The 20,298-nt window shown below is 47.7% G+C and overlaps 1 protein-coding gene across 3 annotated transcripts in view; it reads left to right on the top strand.

The window, feature by feature from the left end:
- Window positions 1–20,298, top strand: part of WASHC1 (WASH complex subunit 1) — a 73,109-nt gene that overhangs the window by 28,541 nt on the left and 24,270 nt on the right. The window lies entirely within an intron of this gene.

Genomic DNA, 20,298 nt, shown 5'->3' with positions numbered 1-20,298 from the left:
TTTTATTGGAAAAGTGTGTTGAAATCTTGAAGGCCAGAGGAGTTGAATAGCATTCCAGTGATCAGAGGGTGTGCTGCAGTAGCCTTATGTAACTTATTGTCTCTCCCCATGACCATCACACACCTGTCGCTGTACCATAAGCTTCCTAATCCATAACCAGCAGAATAAATGGCGCAGATCTGCAAGATGTTGGGGCTGCTATTTAAAAGCCCAGAACATGCACAATCCTTCTCGTGTGTTCCATGATAACCAGTTCAAGAACTCTTTGCATAGGCCAGGGCAGGTATCCAGCAACTAGATACAACCCAGATGCTCCTGAGCTTGCAAAACAGGGAGGCCACATTTCGTGCTTTATAGAGGAAAGTCCTCTATTTGAAGGGCTGTCTAACTCCAGTTCAGTTTAAAGATAAAGCAGTTCTAAGAAAGGGAGGGTGGAAGGGTTCCTGAAACAGCCCATCAATGGCTAGCACTTGGATTTCAGACTGAGCAGGCAAACAGGTCATATGCTTCACAACCTTCCCTGCTATGTACATTACCATATGAAAATGTTATGTTTATTTGTGCCCTGTCCTGCCCTTCTTGGTGATCCGTAAGTCACCACTCTATTGCAAAATGACTACCGTGTGCTCCAGTAGCACATTAAAAGGGGGGGGGGGGAGTTGGAAGCTGGAGACAGAATGGTTGCTGTCTAGGACATCTGCATCAAGAGTTGGACAACTTTCCAGCATTTTGAAGTGAAGCATTGAAAACCATAATTGGTAGTAGTTTGGATGTCTGCTGGTTGGCCGTCATTATCCAGGCAGGCCAGACATCCCGCACACAGAGGCGTAGGAAGGTCAGGTGGTACCCAGTGCAGAAAATTTCTTGTCACCCCCCCCCCATTGATTAGATTTTTATTTATTTTTGCCTACGAAAATGGTTTTACATTATTTCATATTTTCTTACAAAGGAAGGTGGATTCTGAGCCTCTGATAACAAGTAGGCGACTATGGACAGATACAGTGGTGCCTCGCAAGACGAAATTAATTCGTTCCGCAAGTTTTTTCTTCTTGCGAGTTTTTCGTCTTGCGAAGCACGGTTTCCCATAGGAATGCATTGAAAATCAATTAATGCGTTCCTAGGGAAACCGCTTGCCAGGCTGGCAGTGCGGAGAAGGGCTTTTCTCCCCACCGCAAGCCTTCAGCACAGGTACGGGAACAGAGGGGAAGGCGCGCAGCGCTTTCCCTCTGTTCCCGGGGCTTGCGTGGGAGGAGGGTTTTTCCTCCCCACCGCCAACATTCAGAACAGCATTCTGAATGTTGGCGGTGGGAAGGAAAACCCTTCTCCCACCCCAAGTCTTCAGGACAGCCATCCAAAGGCTGGCGCGGGGAGAAGGTCTCTCCGCCCCCCCCCCCACGCCAGGCTTTGGTGCATCCTTCAGAGGCTGCTGCCATAGTCACGCGTCACTTCTCCAGCTGGGAGAGGGTCGCGGGGCTATGGCTTCTTTAGCCCCGCGCGCGCTCTCCCGGCTGGAGAGGTGACGCTCGGCTATGGAGGCTCCTGCCATAGGCGCGCGTCACCTGGGAGAGGGTCGCGGGGGGCTGCTTTAGCCCCGCGCGCGCTCTCCCGGCTGGAGAGGTGACGGGCGCCTATGGAGGTTCCTGCCATAGGCGCGCGTCACATCTCCAGCCGGGAGAGGGTCGCGGGGGGTTTCTTTAGCCCCGCGCGCGCTCTCCCGGTTGGAGAGGTGACGCTCGGCTATGGAGGCTCCTGCCATAGGCGCGCGTCACCTGGGAGAGGGTCGCGGGGGGCTGCTTTAGCCCCACGCGCGCGCTCTCCCAGCTGGAGAGGTGACGCTCGGCTATGGAGGTTCCTGCCATAGGCGCGCGTCACTTCTCCAGCTGGGAGAGGGTCGCGGGGGGCTGGTTTAGCCCCGCGCACGCTCTCCCGGCTGGAGAGGTGACGGGCGCCTATGGAGGTTCCTGCCATAGCCGCGCGTCACTTCTCCAGCTGGGAGAGGGTCGCGGGGGGCTGGTTTAGCCCCGCGCGCGCTCTCCCGGCTGGAGAGGTGACGGGCGCCTATGGAGGTTCCTGCCATAGGCGCGCGTCACTTCTCCAGCTGGGAGAGGGTCGCGGGGGGCTGGTTTAGCCCCGCGCGCGCTCTCCCGGCTGGAGAGGTGACGGGCGCCTATGGAGGCTCCTGCCATAGGCGCGCGTCACTTCTCCAGCCGGGAGAGGGTCGCGGGGGGCTGGTTTAGCCCCGCGCGCGCTCTCCCGGCTGGAGAGGTGACGGGCGCCTATGGAGGTTCCTGCCATAGGCGCGCGTCACATCTCCAGCCGGGAGAGGGTCGTGGGGGGTTTCTTTAGCCCCGCGCGCGCTCTCCCGGTTGGAGAGGTGACGCTCGGCTATGGAGGCTCCTGACATAGGCGCGCGTCACCTGGGAGAGGGTCGCGGGGGGCTGCTTTAGCCCTGCGCGCGCTCTTCCGGCTGGATAGGTGACGCGCGCCTATGGAGGCTCCTGCCATAGGCCCGCGTCACCTGGGAGAGGGTCGCGGGGGGCTGCTTTAGCCCCGTGCGCGCTCTCCCGGCTGGAGAGGTGACGCTCGGCTATGGAGGCTCCTGCCATAGGCGCGCGTCACCTGGGAGAGGGTCGCGGGGGGCTGCTTTAGCCCCGCGCGCGCTCTCCCGGCTGGAGAGGTGACGCTCGGCTATGGAGGCTCCTGCCATAGGCGCGCGTCACCTCTCCAGCCGGGAGAGGGTCGCGGCAGGCTGCTTTAGCTTCTTTAGCTTCGGAGCATCCTTCCGAAGCCTGGCGGCGGGAAGAGGTCTCTCCGCCCCACCGCCAGGCTTCGGAGGAGGTCCGAGGACAGTGGGGAAGACGCGCTGCGCTTCCCCGCTGTCCCGGAGATTTCCCTATGGGCTTTCGTCTTGCGAAGCAAGCCCATAGGGAAATTCGTTTTGCGAAGCGCCTCCAAAACGGAAAACCCTTTCGTCTAGCAGGTTTTCCGTCTTGCGAGGCGTTCGTCTTGCGGGGTACCACTGTACTTAAATCTACAGGATGGATTGTGTTATTTTATTTATATTTATTGTTTATTTATTTAATAAAAATTATTTTAAGAAACCTGCAAAGTGGTTTACCAAAACAAAAAACAAAAAAAAAACCCATAGCAGTAAAATCAAGAAAAATTAACAATCCTACTTTAAAAGATACAAAAGCTAAAATATTAAAGATTAAAATTACTTCAGCTTCCTAAGCATCTAGGTATGCTTGCCTAAAGAATAATGCTTTTAGCAGGTGCCCGAAAAGAGTCTAGCAAAGGCACGTGCTTTGTTGAAATTTCAGCCTTCATGACATAGGAAAACGGCCAAGTAAACAGCTGTTTTTGTGGAGGAGCATTGAGATATTAACTGATAGGCATGAAATTTCATATGTAGCTATATAATCCCTAGTGCAGTAAGATAAGACCTTGGGAGCAGGCATTATAAAAAAAAAAGTTTTTTATGATCCGCCCTAGTAGGGCAGTAATTGTTCCTTGATAATTTGTCACCCCCCTCCATGATGGCACCTGGGGTGGACTGCCCCCCCGCCTCTCTTTCCTATACCCCTGCCCACACAATGACCTAATTGCTCGCCTCCCTCAAGAGAGTTTCCACAGCAGCTTGGGAGACCAATCCTATCCAGTCCTTATAAATTGCACAGGACTCTGTCCCCTCGTATCCTGGGTTCCAGCACTTCAGTTAAACAAATGTTCCCAAAGACACGCTGAGTACATGAGTTGCTCAGTGTAGTTAGGTGGCAGGCCAGAGTCCGAGCTCTTTTTTAAAAGCACATAAAAATGGATGAATTAAGTTTTATCTCGCCGCAAAAGAAGTTCATGGCACAATGCATTTGTTAGTCTTTAAGGTGCCAGGAGGCTTTTCATTGTCCTCATAACAGACCGGTGTGGCTACCCTTCCAAAATGGAACACTGTCCCTGCTGCCAAGCAATACCTGCTAAAAACTTACTGGGGAGATTTGTACTTGCCACCCTTGCTAACCGTAATGCTGTGTACACATGTCGTGCAGAGTGATACTTGTTCGAAGCCACGTGCGTTTTGAAGAGTCTGGGATTTTGCAGGCAGGACTCTTTGCTTCCGAAAGAAACTGAAGGAGGTTTTTAGTGGCACTTGAAAAACAAGTGGCCTCTGCTCTGTAGCCTGAGACCTTTGGCTCAAGCCGATTATCAGATCAACTTTGGATGCCACCAGGGCAGTGCTGGCATAGTAATTTGGGGAATTCTCCCTAAATAAAGAGGCGGCTATATTCTCACATGGTGGGCGAGGGGGAAAGAGAGGAGCAAGTCTTGTGTAGCATATACAGACTTCAGCCTGGATTGGGTTCAGACACATCCACACAAATATGAATTTCCAGTAGTGGGCTTCCTTGGATTTATTTCCGCCTTAGCCTTGCTTACTTTGGGTGTCATATTTTTCCTGACTTCCCATGAGCATCTGGTTGGCTGCCATGCTGAACTAGATAGACCTTTGGTCTCATCCAGCGGGGCTCTTCATATGTTTTTTAGGGCAATGGTCTTTAACCTTTTGAGGCCCTAGCTTTAAAATGGGCCTCTATGTTGCAGGTAAAATTTGCACTTTTTTACCTGTATATGTGGTTCTCTTTCTCTTCCCAGCAGCCACAGTGCATGGTATTTGTGGTTTCCCTTCATGAATCCTAAGTCGGATGGAAAAGGGGAAATATTTGCAGTCAGGGCTGGAGTTAGGTTTGATGAGGCCCTAAGCTACTGAAGGTAATGGGGCCCTTTATATGTCCAGCTGTCCTTTGTCAACAACAAATTGTCGCTGTTTTTTGTGTTGAATATTTGCTATATGGTAATTTATGGACCTAAGAGGTATCTAAAGCCATTTGCACATAGCAAATAGGTTTTATTTTATTTGTTTTTTATCTTATATTTTGGAAATGTACATCCAGTTTTTTCTTTCCTTTAAATTTTTTTTGGGGGGGCCCCAAGAGAGTGGTGCCCTAAGCTATAGCTTGTTTAGCATATACGTAAATCCGGCACTGTTTGCAGTGTTGCAGGGGGTGCGGAAAATGAACGCTGCAGCTGGTGCTAGAAGCAGCCTTGCGGCCAAACCATTACAGCTTGTCAAAACATTAATATCCCACCTTTCTGTCAAAAGGCCCCCCAAGCCAGCTTTCAATCCAGTTGTTTAAAACGATTGATTTACAAATTGCCAATGTACAACAGGTAGAAGAGAAACTTGAAAGCAGCCAGAAGAATAAGCACAGCAGCAGCAAAGAACAACATAGCTCCTTAGATGAACGGGGTGGACTTTGGTCTTTCAAATTTCTGTGAGGCCAAAATTGAGCACTCCACTACCTCTCACCTTCCATTCTGCTCAATTCACGGCATCTTAATTGCAGTGCCCTGCGGCGCCCCCTAGACTCTGTTCTCAGTGTGGCAGTAGGGGCAGATTTACGGCAGTGTGAACAGTGTGGTTGTCAAGAAGGGCGCCTTCTCAAAGCCCATTAAGCGCTTGCCCGGCTTTGGGAAGGAGATAGGGAGGGCTCTAGGACCCTGCCAGAGCTTCATGCTTCCTTCCCAAAGCCTGACTTAAGGGCTTCAAATGGTCTTGTACAGGGTGGCATATTACCAAGGTCCTCAGTGGCAGCGGAACCAGTCACACTGCCCTAAATCCGCCTCTGTAGTGAGCCATCCTACCTGCCATCTCTCCAGCGATGGGCATTGTAATCATAGAAGCAATCGACATTAGGAGAATAGAATGGTTGTTTCCTGCTGTGTAGGCATACCATTCCGTAAGGGCTGGCAACACTCAGCAGCACCATTTTATATGCCTTACCAGCATAGCTGCTTGTGGGACTTACAGGGCATTTTGACTCCTTCCCTGTCCTTCCTATATTGCAGTTAGCAGGACCTCATAAGTGACATCCACAGAGGGCCAACCCCAGGGATCTTGGATGGAATTGCAAGTGGCATCAGTATAGTTCTTAAAATTGAGCATAGATTTCAGGACAAGAGTCAAATGTCGTTGAATGAGAGCCATACGCCCACCAATTAGGGACCAGTGCCCTGGGAGAACAGAGCTTTGTATTGCTTAAGGACGGCTTGTTCTAGCATCTCTGCATGGTGACTCTCAACTCCCCAGGAAGGCGTGTTACTCACTGCATGTGTATGCTTACTGGCCGCTCATGTATGTATACCCACTAAGCAGTTCAATAGCATAACGTCTCTTAGGCCAGCAAATTGCTTTCTGGGAAATGCCAAGTGCAGAAGGTTGATATAGTTAGCCCCTACATGCTTCGACTCTAAATGCCTGGTGTATTTAGCAAATCTGGCTGCAGTTCTTCCTTTCCCCGTATATTATATGAAGGTCAGGCTTCAGAGGAACGCTCTTCAACTTGCTAGGACAGTTGGCACTTAAATGGCAGGGAAGGGCCAGAGCGGAATGGTAGAGTGTCTTCTTAGCATGCATGCAGGAAGTGTCAGCTTCAGTTCCAGGTAAAGCTGGGAAATACACCTGTCTGAAATGCTGGAAAGGTGAGCTAGTTGGACCAGTGCTTTGACTCTGCACAAGGCAGCTTCCTGTGCTCATACATAGCACATCCAGAGAGAGTCCCTATGGAAGTTGTGTCCTTAATCAGCTTTGGCTGTGGCCAACTTCCTTAAATGTGGAAGGGTCATGCTTGTCTAGACAGGTTGCTCTAGGGTGGGGTCCTCTGTCATGGCAACTTGGTCCGGAAGTGTTTGGCTCATTCAGCTACCCACTCAAGGGCTGAACATGCCTCTCCTAAGAAATTGAGGAGGCCCTAGAGCAGTGTTTCCCAACCTTGGGCCTCCAGCTGTTTTTGAACTACAATTCCCATCATCCCTGACCACTGGTCTTGCTAGCTAGGGATGATGGGAGTTGTAGTCCAAAAACAGCTGGAGGCCCAAGGTTGGGAAACACTGCCCTAGAGGAACCACTCGCATCCCAGGAGGAAAGAGTCGTAGAGATGTGAAGGCTCAGGAAAAAAGTGGGGAGGGGACCCCATTTTCCTTAGTTTTTCTTCTGAAGCCTTTTGTTTACTTTGTTTTGCCCAAAAAATTGGACTGTTACATGTGAAAGGATAGAGAGGCTTGTTCCAGTCCCAGCATACCTTCAGTTTTTAGAGGTCCATTTCTGGGTAGCTCAATTGGTTAGAGCAGGGTGCTGATAATGCCAAGGTTGCAGGTCTGATCCCTGTATGGGACAGCTGCATATTCCTGCATTGGAGGGGGTTGGACTAGAATTCAGGGGTCAGCAACCTAAGGCCCATGGGCCAGAAGCGGCCCACGAAGGCTGTTTAACCGGCCCATGAGCTGCCCCCAAAGTGAGCCGCCCATCCGGCAATTCCCCATGCTAAACCAGCACGGCGCAGGGACTCTCTTCCGCAGCTCCGGAAATCGCTCCTGCGCATGCCCAGATGCTGGAAAGTGCTTCTGCACATGGCCTGATGCCGGAAATTGCACCCTCGCAGGCGTGGTTTTCAGCATCTGGGCATGTGCAGAAGCGATTTCCGGCACCGTGGACACGCGCAGACGCGATTTCCAGCGTCATGCTGCGCCAGCCCGGCCCATGGAGGATCTCCGCAGGAGTGATCCAGCCCATGCCCAGTAAGCCTAGCTGACCCCTGGACTAGATGATCCCTAGGGTCCCTTCCAACTCTCCAATTCTATGAAATTTGATGACAAATGCAAAGAAGCAGCCACTGATAGTGATAGCTCAGCAAAGGAGACTGATTAAATTGGTTGGTGCCTGACAGAACCTTTATTTGGGAACTTGGTGTGAAGGATGTATCTGGTTTGCTCAGGTGAAAGGGAGGGCAATGGGTTTTTTGTGGCGGGTGGGGCAGGGCAGTGCTTCTTTTCTATTATAAAAAAATCCGTTAGATATCAGCAGACATGAACAAATTTGACAACCATCTCAACATCAATGCTATCTGCACACTCCTTTAAAAATTCAGCAACACTCTCACCAAGGAAGTTTATCTCCGGTTGCATGATATACCGGCCCCCTCCCCACCCACTTTTTCCGGGTCTCTTGTGATTTGCAAGAAGGCATCATATGCAGGTTTCCTTTGCCAGTCTTGTTTATCTTAATAAAAGCGGGAAGGCCTGCCTTTCCCCATCACAGTCAACCCCTAAGCCCTCCCACTGGAGTTCAATTTCATGTTCTTTTCTTATGGGTACGTTTCTTCCATTCATTGGGCCCCCAAGGAGCAGATTCAGAGAAGTCACTTCACTTTACAGGCATGACTTCAGTCAGAGGTTTGGTGAGGAGGGAGCTGTCTGGAAATATAACACTCTGCAGCTTGAAATATCTCTCGCTGCAAACTCCCAGCAACCGAGTGGGGAGGGGAGGGAGAAGAAGTGCGAAAGGTCTGCTCTTCACACTTGGATGGAAGATTACGCTATCTCTCCCTCTCTCTCTAGTCTTTCCTTTTTGACTAAATGTACTGTCAATGGGCCGTGTCTGAAATTAGAAAGGGCTTGGAGGCTTGGGGGGAGGCACGTAAAGTCTTTTGTTAACAGACTCATGAAAAAGGACAAATCTCTCAGTAGTTTGGGGAGAAGAAATTTCTCTGTGACTGGAGAGATATAGGACAGCACCAAGGATGTCAGGAGAACTACACAGGACCCGTAACTGCATGGACAGATTTACTACCGTATTGGCCCGAATATAAAGGTAAAGGTAAAGGTACCCCTGCCCGTACGGGCCAGTCTTGCCAGACTCTAGGGTTGTGCGCTCATCTCACTCTAGAGGCCGGGAGCCAGCGCTGTCCGCAGACACTTCCGGGTCACGTGGCCAGCGTGATGAAGCTGCTCTGGCGAACCGGCACCAGAGCAGCACACGGAACGCCATTTACCTTCCCGCTATAAAGCGGTACCTATTTATCTACTTGCACTTAAGGGTGCTTTCGAACTGCTAGGTGGGCAGGAGCTGGGACCGAACGACGGGAGCTCACCCCGCAGCGGGGATTCGAACCGCCGACCATGCGATCGGCAAGTCCTAGGCGCTGAAGTTTTACCCACAGCGCCACCCGAATATAAGCAGCACCCAAATATAAGCTGCACCTTTAAAATTCAAGGGGGGGGGGAGAGAGAAAAAAGACAATACTTGAATATAAGCCGCTCCCTTAAAATTCTGCAGGCACTCACACCCGTTCTATTTTATCGTATGTCTGTTTCAGCAGCGATATCGTAAAAGCCAGTTTTAGTAAGGTCGCGAATTTAAGCCACACTTTAACTTTTCATAGTCAGAATTTGGAAAAAAGTGAGGCTTATATTCAGGCTAATACAGTATGTGTGAACACAACACAACTTTATTCAGGGAGGTAGTCATTTTAAAAACCAACGTGGGTGCCAGAGGCCTTGTTAGGGGGTGGCCTAGGGACTCCAAGCCCTGGGTCTTTGGGGCAAGATGCCATATCTCCAATTCTTACCCTAGGGTTGCCACACGTCCGCAACTTCCTGGACATAGCTGGTATTTTGTCCTCGTAAACAGTGTCTGGGTGGAAATTGCTGAAATGCCTGGGATAATCTGTACGGCAGCTCATATTGGAAGTATAGATTTTGTCGAATTTCATTAAAAATAGCTCAATAACTCTTTTTTGTTTTGAAGAAGCTCAACAACTTTGGGTGAAACTCAACAACTTTTGTGTCCATATTTCCACTTTTTAAAATATGACAACCCTATCTTACCCCCTTTTAAACTTAAATTTTGTTTTCTTGCTTTAAAGGGTGGGTGGTTGTGTGGCAAAATGCAGTGCTAGTGATACCCAAGTTGACTATCTTAATTTGCCCAGGGGCACACAATGGATTTTATTCAGTACTTTCATTCCTGTGGATTTTTGGCTGCACATTGAAGCTTCCCCTCCCTCTCTTTAAAAAGAGAACTTTAAATGAACTAACACTACCAGCATTATTTTACTTTTTAAAATGCTAGAGCAGTGTGCAAGGCCCTTCAGATCAGGGATCTGCCTTGCGCTTATGCTACTTTGTAAAACACCATGTAGACAGATAAACTAAAATCTTAAGAACGAACGAGCAGCTTATACTGACTACAAAAAGGATAAGGGAGTTAGACAGGAAGACCTATAGGAAGGACAAAGATGAGGATGGAACAGCAGGCAGAAAAATCCAAGTCGAGGGGCAGAACGAAGAATGCAAACGAGGTTGGGAGATGAGAAATGGGTAAAATCAACAAAGAGAACATTGCAATAGTGCAGATGTACGATAGGAAGAGACGGCCGGAAGAACAGCAGCGTTGACACAGAAGGAAGGCTGGATCTTAGAGATTGTGCAAATGGAAGTGGCAAACTTATGAACTGATTTGAACTTGAAGAGTGAAAAATACAGAGGAAGGAAAAGCTGCAGGAAATTAGAAGTGTGCAGTCTACAAAGTGTATGTCAGAAGTGCTACTTTTTTTTAAAAAAAGGGACTGTTTTGCATCTAATCCTAAACATGCAGCTGTAATAATACTCATGTCAGTGTCATTTAATGAAGGCTGACGCCGGAGTCAGCTTCCTTTTATATACTTGCTTGAGTATTGCTTAGTGCAGATTGGACAACCATCTTCCAGTCTCCAGTTTACCAATAGCACAATAAAGATTCACAGATTTTACATGAAGTTCCCACTACTATAGATCTGTACAAGAAACATACGTTGGCATCTGTCTGTCTCAAGAGATAATAGAAGAGTGTGCCGTTGGGGGTCAAGTCAAGCTGTTGGAGAGTTACAATGCCTGCTGTGGCTGTAGAGACCAATAGGGAAGAGACTTGTTTTGTTGCAGCTGGGGCAGAAGAAGGCGTCCGTGCTGATGCAAATGTACCGTAGTGTTTCTTCTTTCTACACTCCTCCCAGTGGTCATTCCTCCTCTGGTCACTTCTGTGGATTCATGACCTGACTTCTTGTCTCCAGGCGCTGTTGGTTTGAACTCTGACCTTGCCCGCTGAATTAAAGCTCAGTTAAGCAAAAACTCTCTTTGAATTTTCTATGCATCGGATAAGATCCAATTCAGCGGGTGCGATTGAATTTTCACAAGGCACAGCCGTGGAACAGTAAGAAAAGCTCTTGGACCCGGGGGAATTAATTGTTACATAATACAATTGAAATACGGGTTAGGTGAAAGTGTGGGTGATCCCTTGGTGTCGCCAGTCCCAAGCTGTGGGATTGGGCAGCCATCTCTACTTTTGACTTCCAGGTGTCTCTTGAAGACTTTTTAAAAATGTCAACAGGCCTATGCAATTGTTTAACATCTTCTTCAGCATCCAGTTATTTTAATGATTGTTCTATACAGCCAATAACCATATCACACAAGAGTTCTGTTCCCGCCCCCCACATGTGTCGACAGGGCGCATATAAGCGGTTTTTTGACCCGCCTCAATTCCACCCCCGTTCTGCCTTCTTCTGGGTCCATTGCGTCAATTGGATGTGCCAAAAATGGCCTCCGCCTGTATTTGAGAGTTTTTAAATGTTGTACGCCTTTCTGATGTTTTGCAAGGGGGCAGTATGTAAATACTTTAAGAAATAAATAAGTAAAATAGTCCTCCACACAAAAAAATAGTTCTGTACACACTGAAAATTCTGTTTGGTTGCAGGAGGGGAGGTTAGGGTAGAAGTCTTTTTCTATTCGACATACTGGCTGTCTGAATGGGTTCACACACACCCGCCCCTGTATGGGGGAGCATTCAGTCACGTGAGCCCCCACATTGCTACTTGAAGTGGTCCAGTCCAGGCAGAGGACTGGTTCTCTCTGAGAACCAGGGGCAAGGGGGCTGTAGCACACATTATGCAGCAATAGTGGAGCTGCTGGCTATCCCAGCTTCCTGACAAGTGTGCCAGTATGTAGGCTCGTCATCTGTTACTTTTTCAGTGTACATATAAACAACATAATGTGTGAGGAGCCTTGTTTAAAGACAGCTTTTACCCATGGCAGATGGCCAAGTTGACTTGCTTTTATACTAGAAACCTCCAGTAACTTAAACCCTTGCCTGTTTTTAAGTGTCATTATGATAACAACAAATGGGTGAGCATGCAATGGGGCTTTTTAAAATAAGAATGCAAGTGAAAAGCTGAGTTAACAATAGATGCCTGCAGCCGCAACTTGCAAAATGTATATAAACTGTTTCTTCCAGAATGATAGATTTTGTGTACTTATGTAACTGTCTGTTCAATATTTCCAAGTCAATTTTACAACGTTTAATTCTTCAAAACAGTCAGATGAGATCTTGCTTTGTTCCATCACTGTTTCTGCATCAATAGAGAAGTTGCCCGACAAGGTTATGAGCAGAATTGGTAAACATACCGAGAATCACCCTAGATTTTCTCTCCCAGGCCCATTTAAACTAGTGCTCTGTAGAAGCTTGTTCTCTCAAAGGTGTTTCGTTGCTGCGAAAAAGGCTTCCATTTTTCTGCTGCTTTCTCGGGTATTATTATTAATATTATTAATTGTCTTTTATATCCATCTCAGAAGGGACGTGGGTGGCGCTGTGGGTTAAACCACAGAGCCTAGGGCTTGCTGATCAGAAGGTCGGCGGTTCGAATCCCCGCGACGGGGTGAGCTCCCGTTGCTCTGCCCCTGCTCCTGCCAACCTAGAAGTTTGAAAGCACGTCAAAGTGCAAGTACATAAATAGGTACTGCTCCGGCGGGAAGGTAAACTGCGTTTCCGTGCGCTGCTCTGGTTCTCCAGAAGCAGCTTAGTCATGCTGGCCACATGACCCGGAAGCTGTACGCCGACTCCCTCGGCCAGTAAAGTGAGATGAGCGCTGCAACCCCAGAGTCGGCCACGACTGGACCTAATGGTCAGGGGTCCCTTTACCTTTATATCCATTTCAAGGCAGTTGACAAACGTACCCTTTAAACAGTTACAATACCAAAAAACAAACAAACCACAATTAAAAATAGGCTTAGAAACAGAAATGAACACCTAAGGCAAAATAAGCACCTTTTAATCTAGCTGGAAAAATGTGTCAAAACAAAATGTATTTAATAGTTTCTGGAAAGTACACACAGTGGATTCTCTAGCCACACTGAAAGCCTTGCTCTCAGTTACTGTGCAGTGAGCTACTGATATTTTGGGGTCTTTAATGAGAAACTCTCCTGCAGAACACAGGTGGTCTCTCAGGTAACCCAATCCTGATCTGAATAGGGCCCTTATATGTTAGTACCAAAAATCTTCCTTGTTCAGCTCCATCCTGTGCTCTTAAGGCGATGTCAGAAAGCCCTGAACTGCACAGAGGAAACCGTGTCCATCATTCTCACTACCCTACTCCTTCGATGGACATCACCCCTCCCAGAAACTAGGGCAGTGCTTTTGGAGGAAGGAGCTGCATAGTGGACTCATGGAGTGTGACCTCGGACAGGGACGTCCAACTCCCAAGAGTTTGGTCTTCCCAAAGTTGTTGCCCTTTTTTAAAACAGTAAGTGTGCGGAATTAAACTAAATCGCTCACCAACAACATCCGCTAACGAACGAACACAGTGCTACAGCATACAGCAAAGGAACAAACACTAAACGCGACCGACTGGTTGGACACCCCTGGCCTAGGATGTCTGACATTACCTGAGCATCGCAAGACGGAGAGGGTGTATGGGGTGTTAGGGTAGAAGGAGTACCTCTGGTGGGGGACACGTTGTGCTCTTTCTGGGGTAGTTTGACCACCTGTGGTCACTCAGCTCTCACCTGTGCTACTAGAAGCTGTCAGCATGCGACAGTGGCCGCACCCCAAGAATGGCTTTGACTGGACGGCTAAACCAGGTGAGGGTAGCCAATGGGTCTCAAACCCTTGGTGAGTTAGGAACTTCCCCTGCATGCAGATAGGCTTTGGCCGGTTGAGCAGTATATACCATCCAGTAGTACGTCCAATGGTCAAGGAGGCGTGTGCATGCTGTAGAGGGATGTGAGGGCCAGATGGGGTTTGTCAACCTGGGAAGGTAGCCCATCTAGGAGAAGGAAAGCTCTGATCCTAAAACTCCGCTGCCTTACTGGATATCTTTGGGAGAAGAAAAGGCTATGGAGTAAACCCTGCACAAATCTGGAGTGGAGTCCCTAAGACGGTTGGATGGCGTCTTGTACACCTCCTTCTGGCAACTGCTGCAGCCAAGCTGGTGCCAAATGTATTGCTCTACTTTCCTTTGGACCACATCAGCGAGGCCAGGGGTGGGGGGTCTTATCACATGGGCAGCCCTGGACCTCCAGGCACACTGTCCAGGCTTCCACCCTGGGAGGTCACTTTGGTGCTGCTAAGGAGCAGTTTGATTTCACCTCCGGAGGCGCACTCCATCGTCGCTCAAGACAGACGGATGCCAGCAACAATAAGATGATGTAGCCCTTTCCTACTGCAGCAACACAAAGAAGATATTTTTAAAACTGGAGGTCTGAGAACTGACACCTTTTTAACTCTGAGGAGCAATACTATTTAAATGTAAAGTTTGGAAATCAAAGCAAATAGATAGGGTGAAAACATGCCCTGTTGAATCTGCTGCAGAAAAACACACACCCTTTCTCCATGTACTGGTAAGTGTATGGGTGAGATGTCTTTATGTCTGCCTGTGTGCAGCCTGACAGCTCTGATCTTTACAATTCCCCACAAGGCAGTTTAGCACCTCCCTAAGTGGGACTGTCTGCTAGCATTTCAGCACCTGCAAATCAGGCTCAAGGAGTAATCAAAGTGTGATAAACATTAATTAGGATAATCGCCAATAGCTTAATGGGGGTGGAAGAAGAAATCTTGATTACGTTTTCCCCTCATGGGAATTCTACCCGTCAAGTTTTTGATTGCACTTACTCAGACATGAAATAAGACGTGGAGAAGCTGCTTTGAATGTGAAAGGGGGGAAAGAGGCAAACAAGTAGGGCTGGGACGTTTCCCCCCCCCTTGTGACCGAACACTTGAACTTATTTGGCTTTCCTGTGGGGAAAACACACACACACACACACACACACACACACACACACACACACACACTAATTTGTTGCCTTTCAAACTTTTGAGGGGAAATTGGCATTTATAATGGGCTTTAAATGCATCCCTGATCACTCATAAATTGCAAGTGTCTGCTGTTTCCCTCTGTGCTTTCACGAGCAAATAATTGACTGTATAGAAGAAGTTTTGTGCGGGGGGGTTTATTGAATGTGCAGCTCTCTCCAAGGGCACCGATGTCTCCAACTCTCTCCTGACTCTGGAAAGCCATTGCCGGCCTCCCTCTGCCCCGCCACACAGGAACAGCAGTTGTCTAAGCTGGTACCATGCTTGAAGGAGAGAATCGTAGAATTTTAGAGTTGGGAAGGGACACCCAGAGGTCGTCTAGTCTGACCCCCTGCACTGCAGGAATCACAGCTAAAGCATCCATGGCAGATGGCCATCCAACCTCTGCTTAAAAACTTCCAATGAAGGAGAGTCCTGCAACTTCTGAAGAAGTTCATTCCACTGTCAAACAGATTTTACCACCAGAAAGTTCTTCCTGTTGTTTAGTCAGAATCTCCTTTCCAGAGTCCTACCCTCTGGAGCAGGAGAAAGCCAGCTTGCTCCATCCTCCATGTGGTTTTGTATATATTGTGGCATTTTATGCATTGGGACTTGCAGTTATTTTTATTATTCATAGTTTAGTAAGTATTGTAATTGTTAAGAGTGAATTTCTAATTACCATTTCCTGATGTTTTGAGAGTTAATTTTATAGCGTACTATTATATTCCAATAGATTATTAAATATTACTTTATTTGATATGTTGTTTCATTTTAAAGTTAGGTTTTATTATGACCTTTTGTATTGGATCAGATTATTATAAGCTGTGTGTTCTTTGTGGTATATTTTGATGCTGTAAATCGCCTTGTGTATAGCAATATTGAAGGGCGGCATACAAATTAAAAGTGAAATGAAACGAAATGAAAATTCATCCTTGGCCCTGCACCCCAGTAGTGCTGTGGCCGCCCCACACTCTTGAACTCATATGCACTCATACACATACACACACCCCTCTCTGCCCACCGCAGTGCTGAGTCTATACTTTAATTCCCCCTTTTTACTGTTGCCTCCCAAACCAGCGAGGTCAGGGGGTCTGTGTGTACACAATATTTTCTGTCTGGAATTCAGCCTTGTGCTCACCCTTAATTTGCCATTTTGCATGTATGAAAGATGGGCTTCAGGAGCTCCTATGCTCGGCGTTTGCCAACCGGCAAAACCACAGGGCATTCCTGTTGGCGACTGCTTGGTTTCAGCGCCCAAGGCTGGCAGCTGTACAGACCACCTTTCCCTTCGCCCGGCCTCTCTCTCACTCTCTCTCTTTTACTGCTCTATCCTATACATATGCAGTAGGTCTTAGGGGGACAGTCATTTAATACTTGAGCTGTTTTATCCTCTTGTGCTGTTCATTTCTCATTTCGTTCTGTAATGTTCTTTCTCCTTGACTGATCATTTACTTTTCTACTTGAGACATGAAATTGGAGTTGCTTGGTATTCTGGGAAGGTCTACTTCGCAGCTTTCCTTGACGTTTCTGGTGCTCAGCTGTAATTGCCTAACCTCCTCCCATTCTTTCGGGGGCCCTCTCTTTATTGGAGTGAGTTATTGTTAGTCGATTTGTGCCTGCCTAGGACCCAGCTACTGATTACAAATGACCCTTCGATGACTTATCTGCCTCAGGCAGTTAGTGCCGGCTGGCCTCTTGTTTATCGAGCAGTTTGGCACATATTAATTGCGAGCACTGACCTTCATTTCTGAGCCATCCCTAGCCCTGTATTGCCCTGTGAATCCAAGACCTTATAAACCACACAGGCGTTCACTCTCTTTAACTCCTAGCATGGCCTCTCTGTTTTATTCAGGCCCCTCTTCCATCATTGCATGCATCAAATCCAGGGGCAACAGCTGCTACCAGAGCATCGGTGCCTTATCCCATCAGACAGAAGGCACTGCATAGTTGTGAAGATCACCGATGAACAAAGTTATGCTCTCACTTGTGCATTAAGAGTATGGATTGACAAAGTTGCCGCAAAGCATGGAGATTCTGGAAATGCACTGGTCATCTGTATACAGGTTAGAATAGGGAGCTTATGAAGAGGCCAAACAGACAAATCCAGTGTCCATTTAAGTCCAAGGGTAGCCAATGTTTTGCCCAGCAGATGTTGTGAACTAACTTCTATCAGCTCTAGACAGGATGGTCAATGGATATATCCTGAGAGATGTAGTCCATATCAACCGTAGGCCACCATGTTGACTACCCTGATCTAGCCTTAGCATCTTGATTTCAATAGTGGCTAACTGGGTGATTCAGAAGGACCAGCTAACAAGGGCATGACGGCAACAAGGGCCTGTCCTGCTATTTTCTGCTGGTATTCAGCAGTCCATGGAAGCTGAACATGGATAATTTTTCAAAGTCTTAACGCCAAGGTTGCTGGTTCAATCCCCATATGGGACAGCTGCATATCCCTGCATTGCAGGGAGTTGGACTAGATGATCCTCAAGCTGCCTTCCAACTCTATGATCGTCTAAGGAGCTCAGGGTGGTATCACTTTTGTCTTCCTGTTCCATATTTTGTCTTCATAGCAACTCTTGAATTATATTAGGCCGGGACTGGGGAACCTGTTGGGACTCCCAGCTCCCATCAGCCTCAGCTAACATAGCCAGCAGTCAGGGATGATGGGAGCTGTAGTCCAACAACATCTAGAGAACCTCACATTCCCTATCCCTGCATTTGACTGTGAGATGGTGACTGACCTGAAGTCACCCAGTGAGCTTCATGGCTGAGTAGGGATTTGGACCCAGGTCTCTACTCTAATAATCAAACCAGGGATGAGGAATCTTTTTCTGTTAAAGGTTGCATTCCCTTAGGGTTAAATTGAAAGGGGACCAGAGCTGAGCATGGGGGGTGGGGAGCCCGCCTTCCTTCCTTCCTTCCTTCCTTCCTTCCTTCCTTCCTCCCTCCCTCCCTCCCTCCCTCCCTCCCTCCCTCCCTCCCTCCCTCCCTTCCTTCCTTCCCCATCCAGTGGGCTACCCGGGGAAGGTGAGATCACTCTTTTGCCAAAGATCTGGACAGATTCCTTGCAGAGCAATGGCTTCACAATTGGAGGCAGTAATGCTTCTGAATACCTGTTGCTGGAAACCACAGGAGGGAAATGTTCTCTTGTGCTCCGGTCCTGTTTGTGGGTTTCCCCTGCCTGCTGCTTACCATTCTGCTACAGAGTCCTGGCCATCTGAGACCCTTATCTGTGCTCCCCCCATCACCACACTATCTCTGTCCTTCTGTCTTGAACAGATTTATATTCTAGTGCTTTTGCAATTCAGAGAAAAGGGGCAGATGTTGGTTTGTTTGAACTGTAGGTTGGACTCACACCTTTATCTACCTCTTAAAGAAAGGACCTTTGCAGCTCTCTGTTTCTAAACGTGTTCTTAAGACTCACCTGAAAGGAATCCTTGATTTTTCATAGCAGAACTTCAGGCTGTACTTAGAGAGGAGACATAACACGGCATTCCAGCTGGTTAAGTCAAGGAAGCCCTAAATATAGTATAAGGTGAATATAAAATGCATTGCGAATCACATCCCAACTACAATTGGGGTGCATGCAGATGACTGTTTGCCAAGTAATTTTTGCCATTGCTGTTACACTGTGGTTGTGATTCCCTGTAACCACTTGGGAAGTAAGTCATCTTCATCTGCATTGGCTTGCAACTTGGGAAGGAAACCTTGGCAAGCTTCTGTATCTGATCAGAAATTTAAGGAGCAGGAAGAGGAAGGCAATACCAGTGACCAGCTTACCAAGTGGTCACATGCATGTTGTGGTGACTTCTCAATTATTAAAATGTTCTCTGTCTTCATCCTTAATTCCTGTTTGAACCCCATGGAGCTTCAGTTAGTCAAAACTCATTGCCCTGGTGCTCTGAGTGTTGACTTGCTTCCTTTGTGGATTGAGAACCCTTGCAACAATATCAGTATCATGTGGGAAGAGGACAGAAAGGAAGAATAATAGAATCACAGAGTGGTAGAGTTGGAAGGAATCCTGGGGGTCATTTAGTCCAACCCCCTGCAAGGAAGAAATCCTGCAATTCAGGAATCTATTGCCCAACACAGGGCTTGAACCTGCAACTCTGAGATTATGAGTCTCATTGCTCTACCAGTTGAGCTGCCCCAGGAGTTAAAATGTGAAAGGCTTAAAGGCATGTGCTTTGCATATTTAAGATCCCAAGTTTAGTCCTTTGCCTTTTGAGTTTAGGGATCTTACAATATCAGACCCAAAGGCCACAGAGAGCCTATTCCATTCAGAGTAGATAGAACTTGGGTGGGCGGGCTGCTAGTCTGACTTGGAATAAGGCACATATTCATTCGAAAATGAAAAGGTAAAATGATGCTGGCATGCTCAGCTGTGCATTTTTTTCCGTTTCATGTGGAAGTTATTGGAGGTGCCATTGTTCACTGTGAGGCAGCTTTCGAAATCAAAGTGTTCTTCTTCTTGTTACAATATTTTATGAAAAATTACAAATACTCAATGACAGTAAATAGCAGGGAAAGTTCGAAACTATGGTTGAAATAAATAAAAATTTCTTGTTCATAGTCTCACCTGTAAGTATAGAGCCTACTCTAGGATGCAGTGCACAAGTAACAGTGTGTATCCCACAATTGTTTGGTTTTATTCTTAGGTTCTCTACAGATATGTTGTGAATTTGCTGCCCTAGCAAGGCTGCAGTAACAATCACTTTGTACACCTTCCTTAGTCAGCAACAATTGGATTATTGACTTGGGGATCTTATATGCAGTTTGAGCACTTGTATGTGCCTCGGGCGGAGATTTTGCTGGCACTGGTGAAAAGCTCGGAAGGATTAAATTTGGACGGGAGGGGTAGGTTTCTTAATGGGGGGAGGGAGTAAAGGCAGGTGCAGAATGAAGCAATGCTAGTTATTTGGCCTGCCCACTACATTGCCACTCCAGCAGAGCTGGATTCTAATATTTCCCCGTCAAAACAAAACCAAGCACTGTGAGACCCTCAACCCTGTCGCGTCTTCAATCCTTCTGTCATCTAACACAAGCGAAGTGTTCGCCTGGTCACTCAGCACTGCCAAATCTTGGAGGTGGTTTATAGAGGACAGTGTAAACAACCACAATGAGATCCAAGAAAGCTAAAATGTTTGGCAGACGCAAACTGACAGTAGCGCAAGGATGGGGAACCTCAGGGTCAGGGCTCCAATACGGCCCTCCAGCCCTCTCTGTGTGGCCCTTAGAACTCTCTGCAGGCCACATCCTTCACTAGCTCAGCCTTTGCCCAGCCAGAATGTGTGCTTGAACTCTGA

This window comes from Podarcis muralis, chromosome 10, assembly GCF_964188315.1.
Source record: "Podarcis muralis chromosome 10, rPodMur119.hap1.1, whole genome shotgun sequence".
NCBI classification, from domain to species: Eukaryota; Metazoa; Chordata; class Lepidosauria; order Squamata; family Lacertidae; genus Podarcis; species Podarcis muralis.
This window is presented reverse-complemented; position numbering and strand designations above follow the sequence as displayed.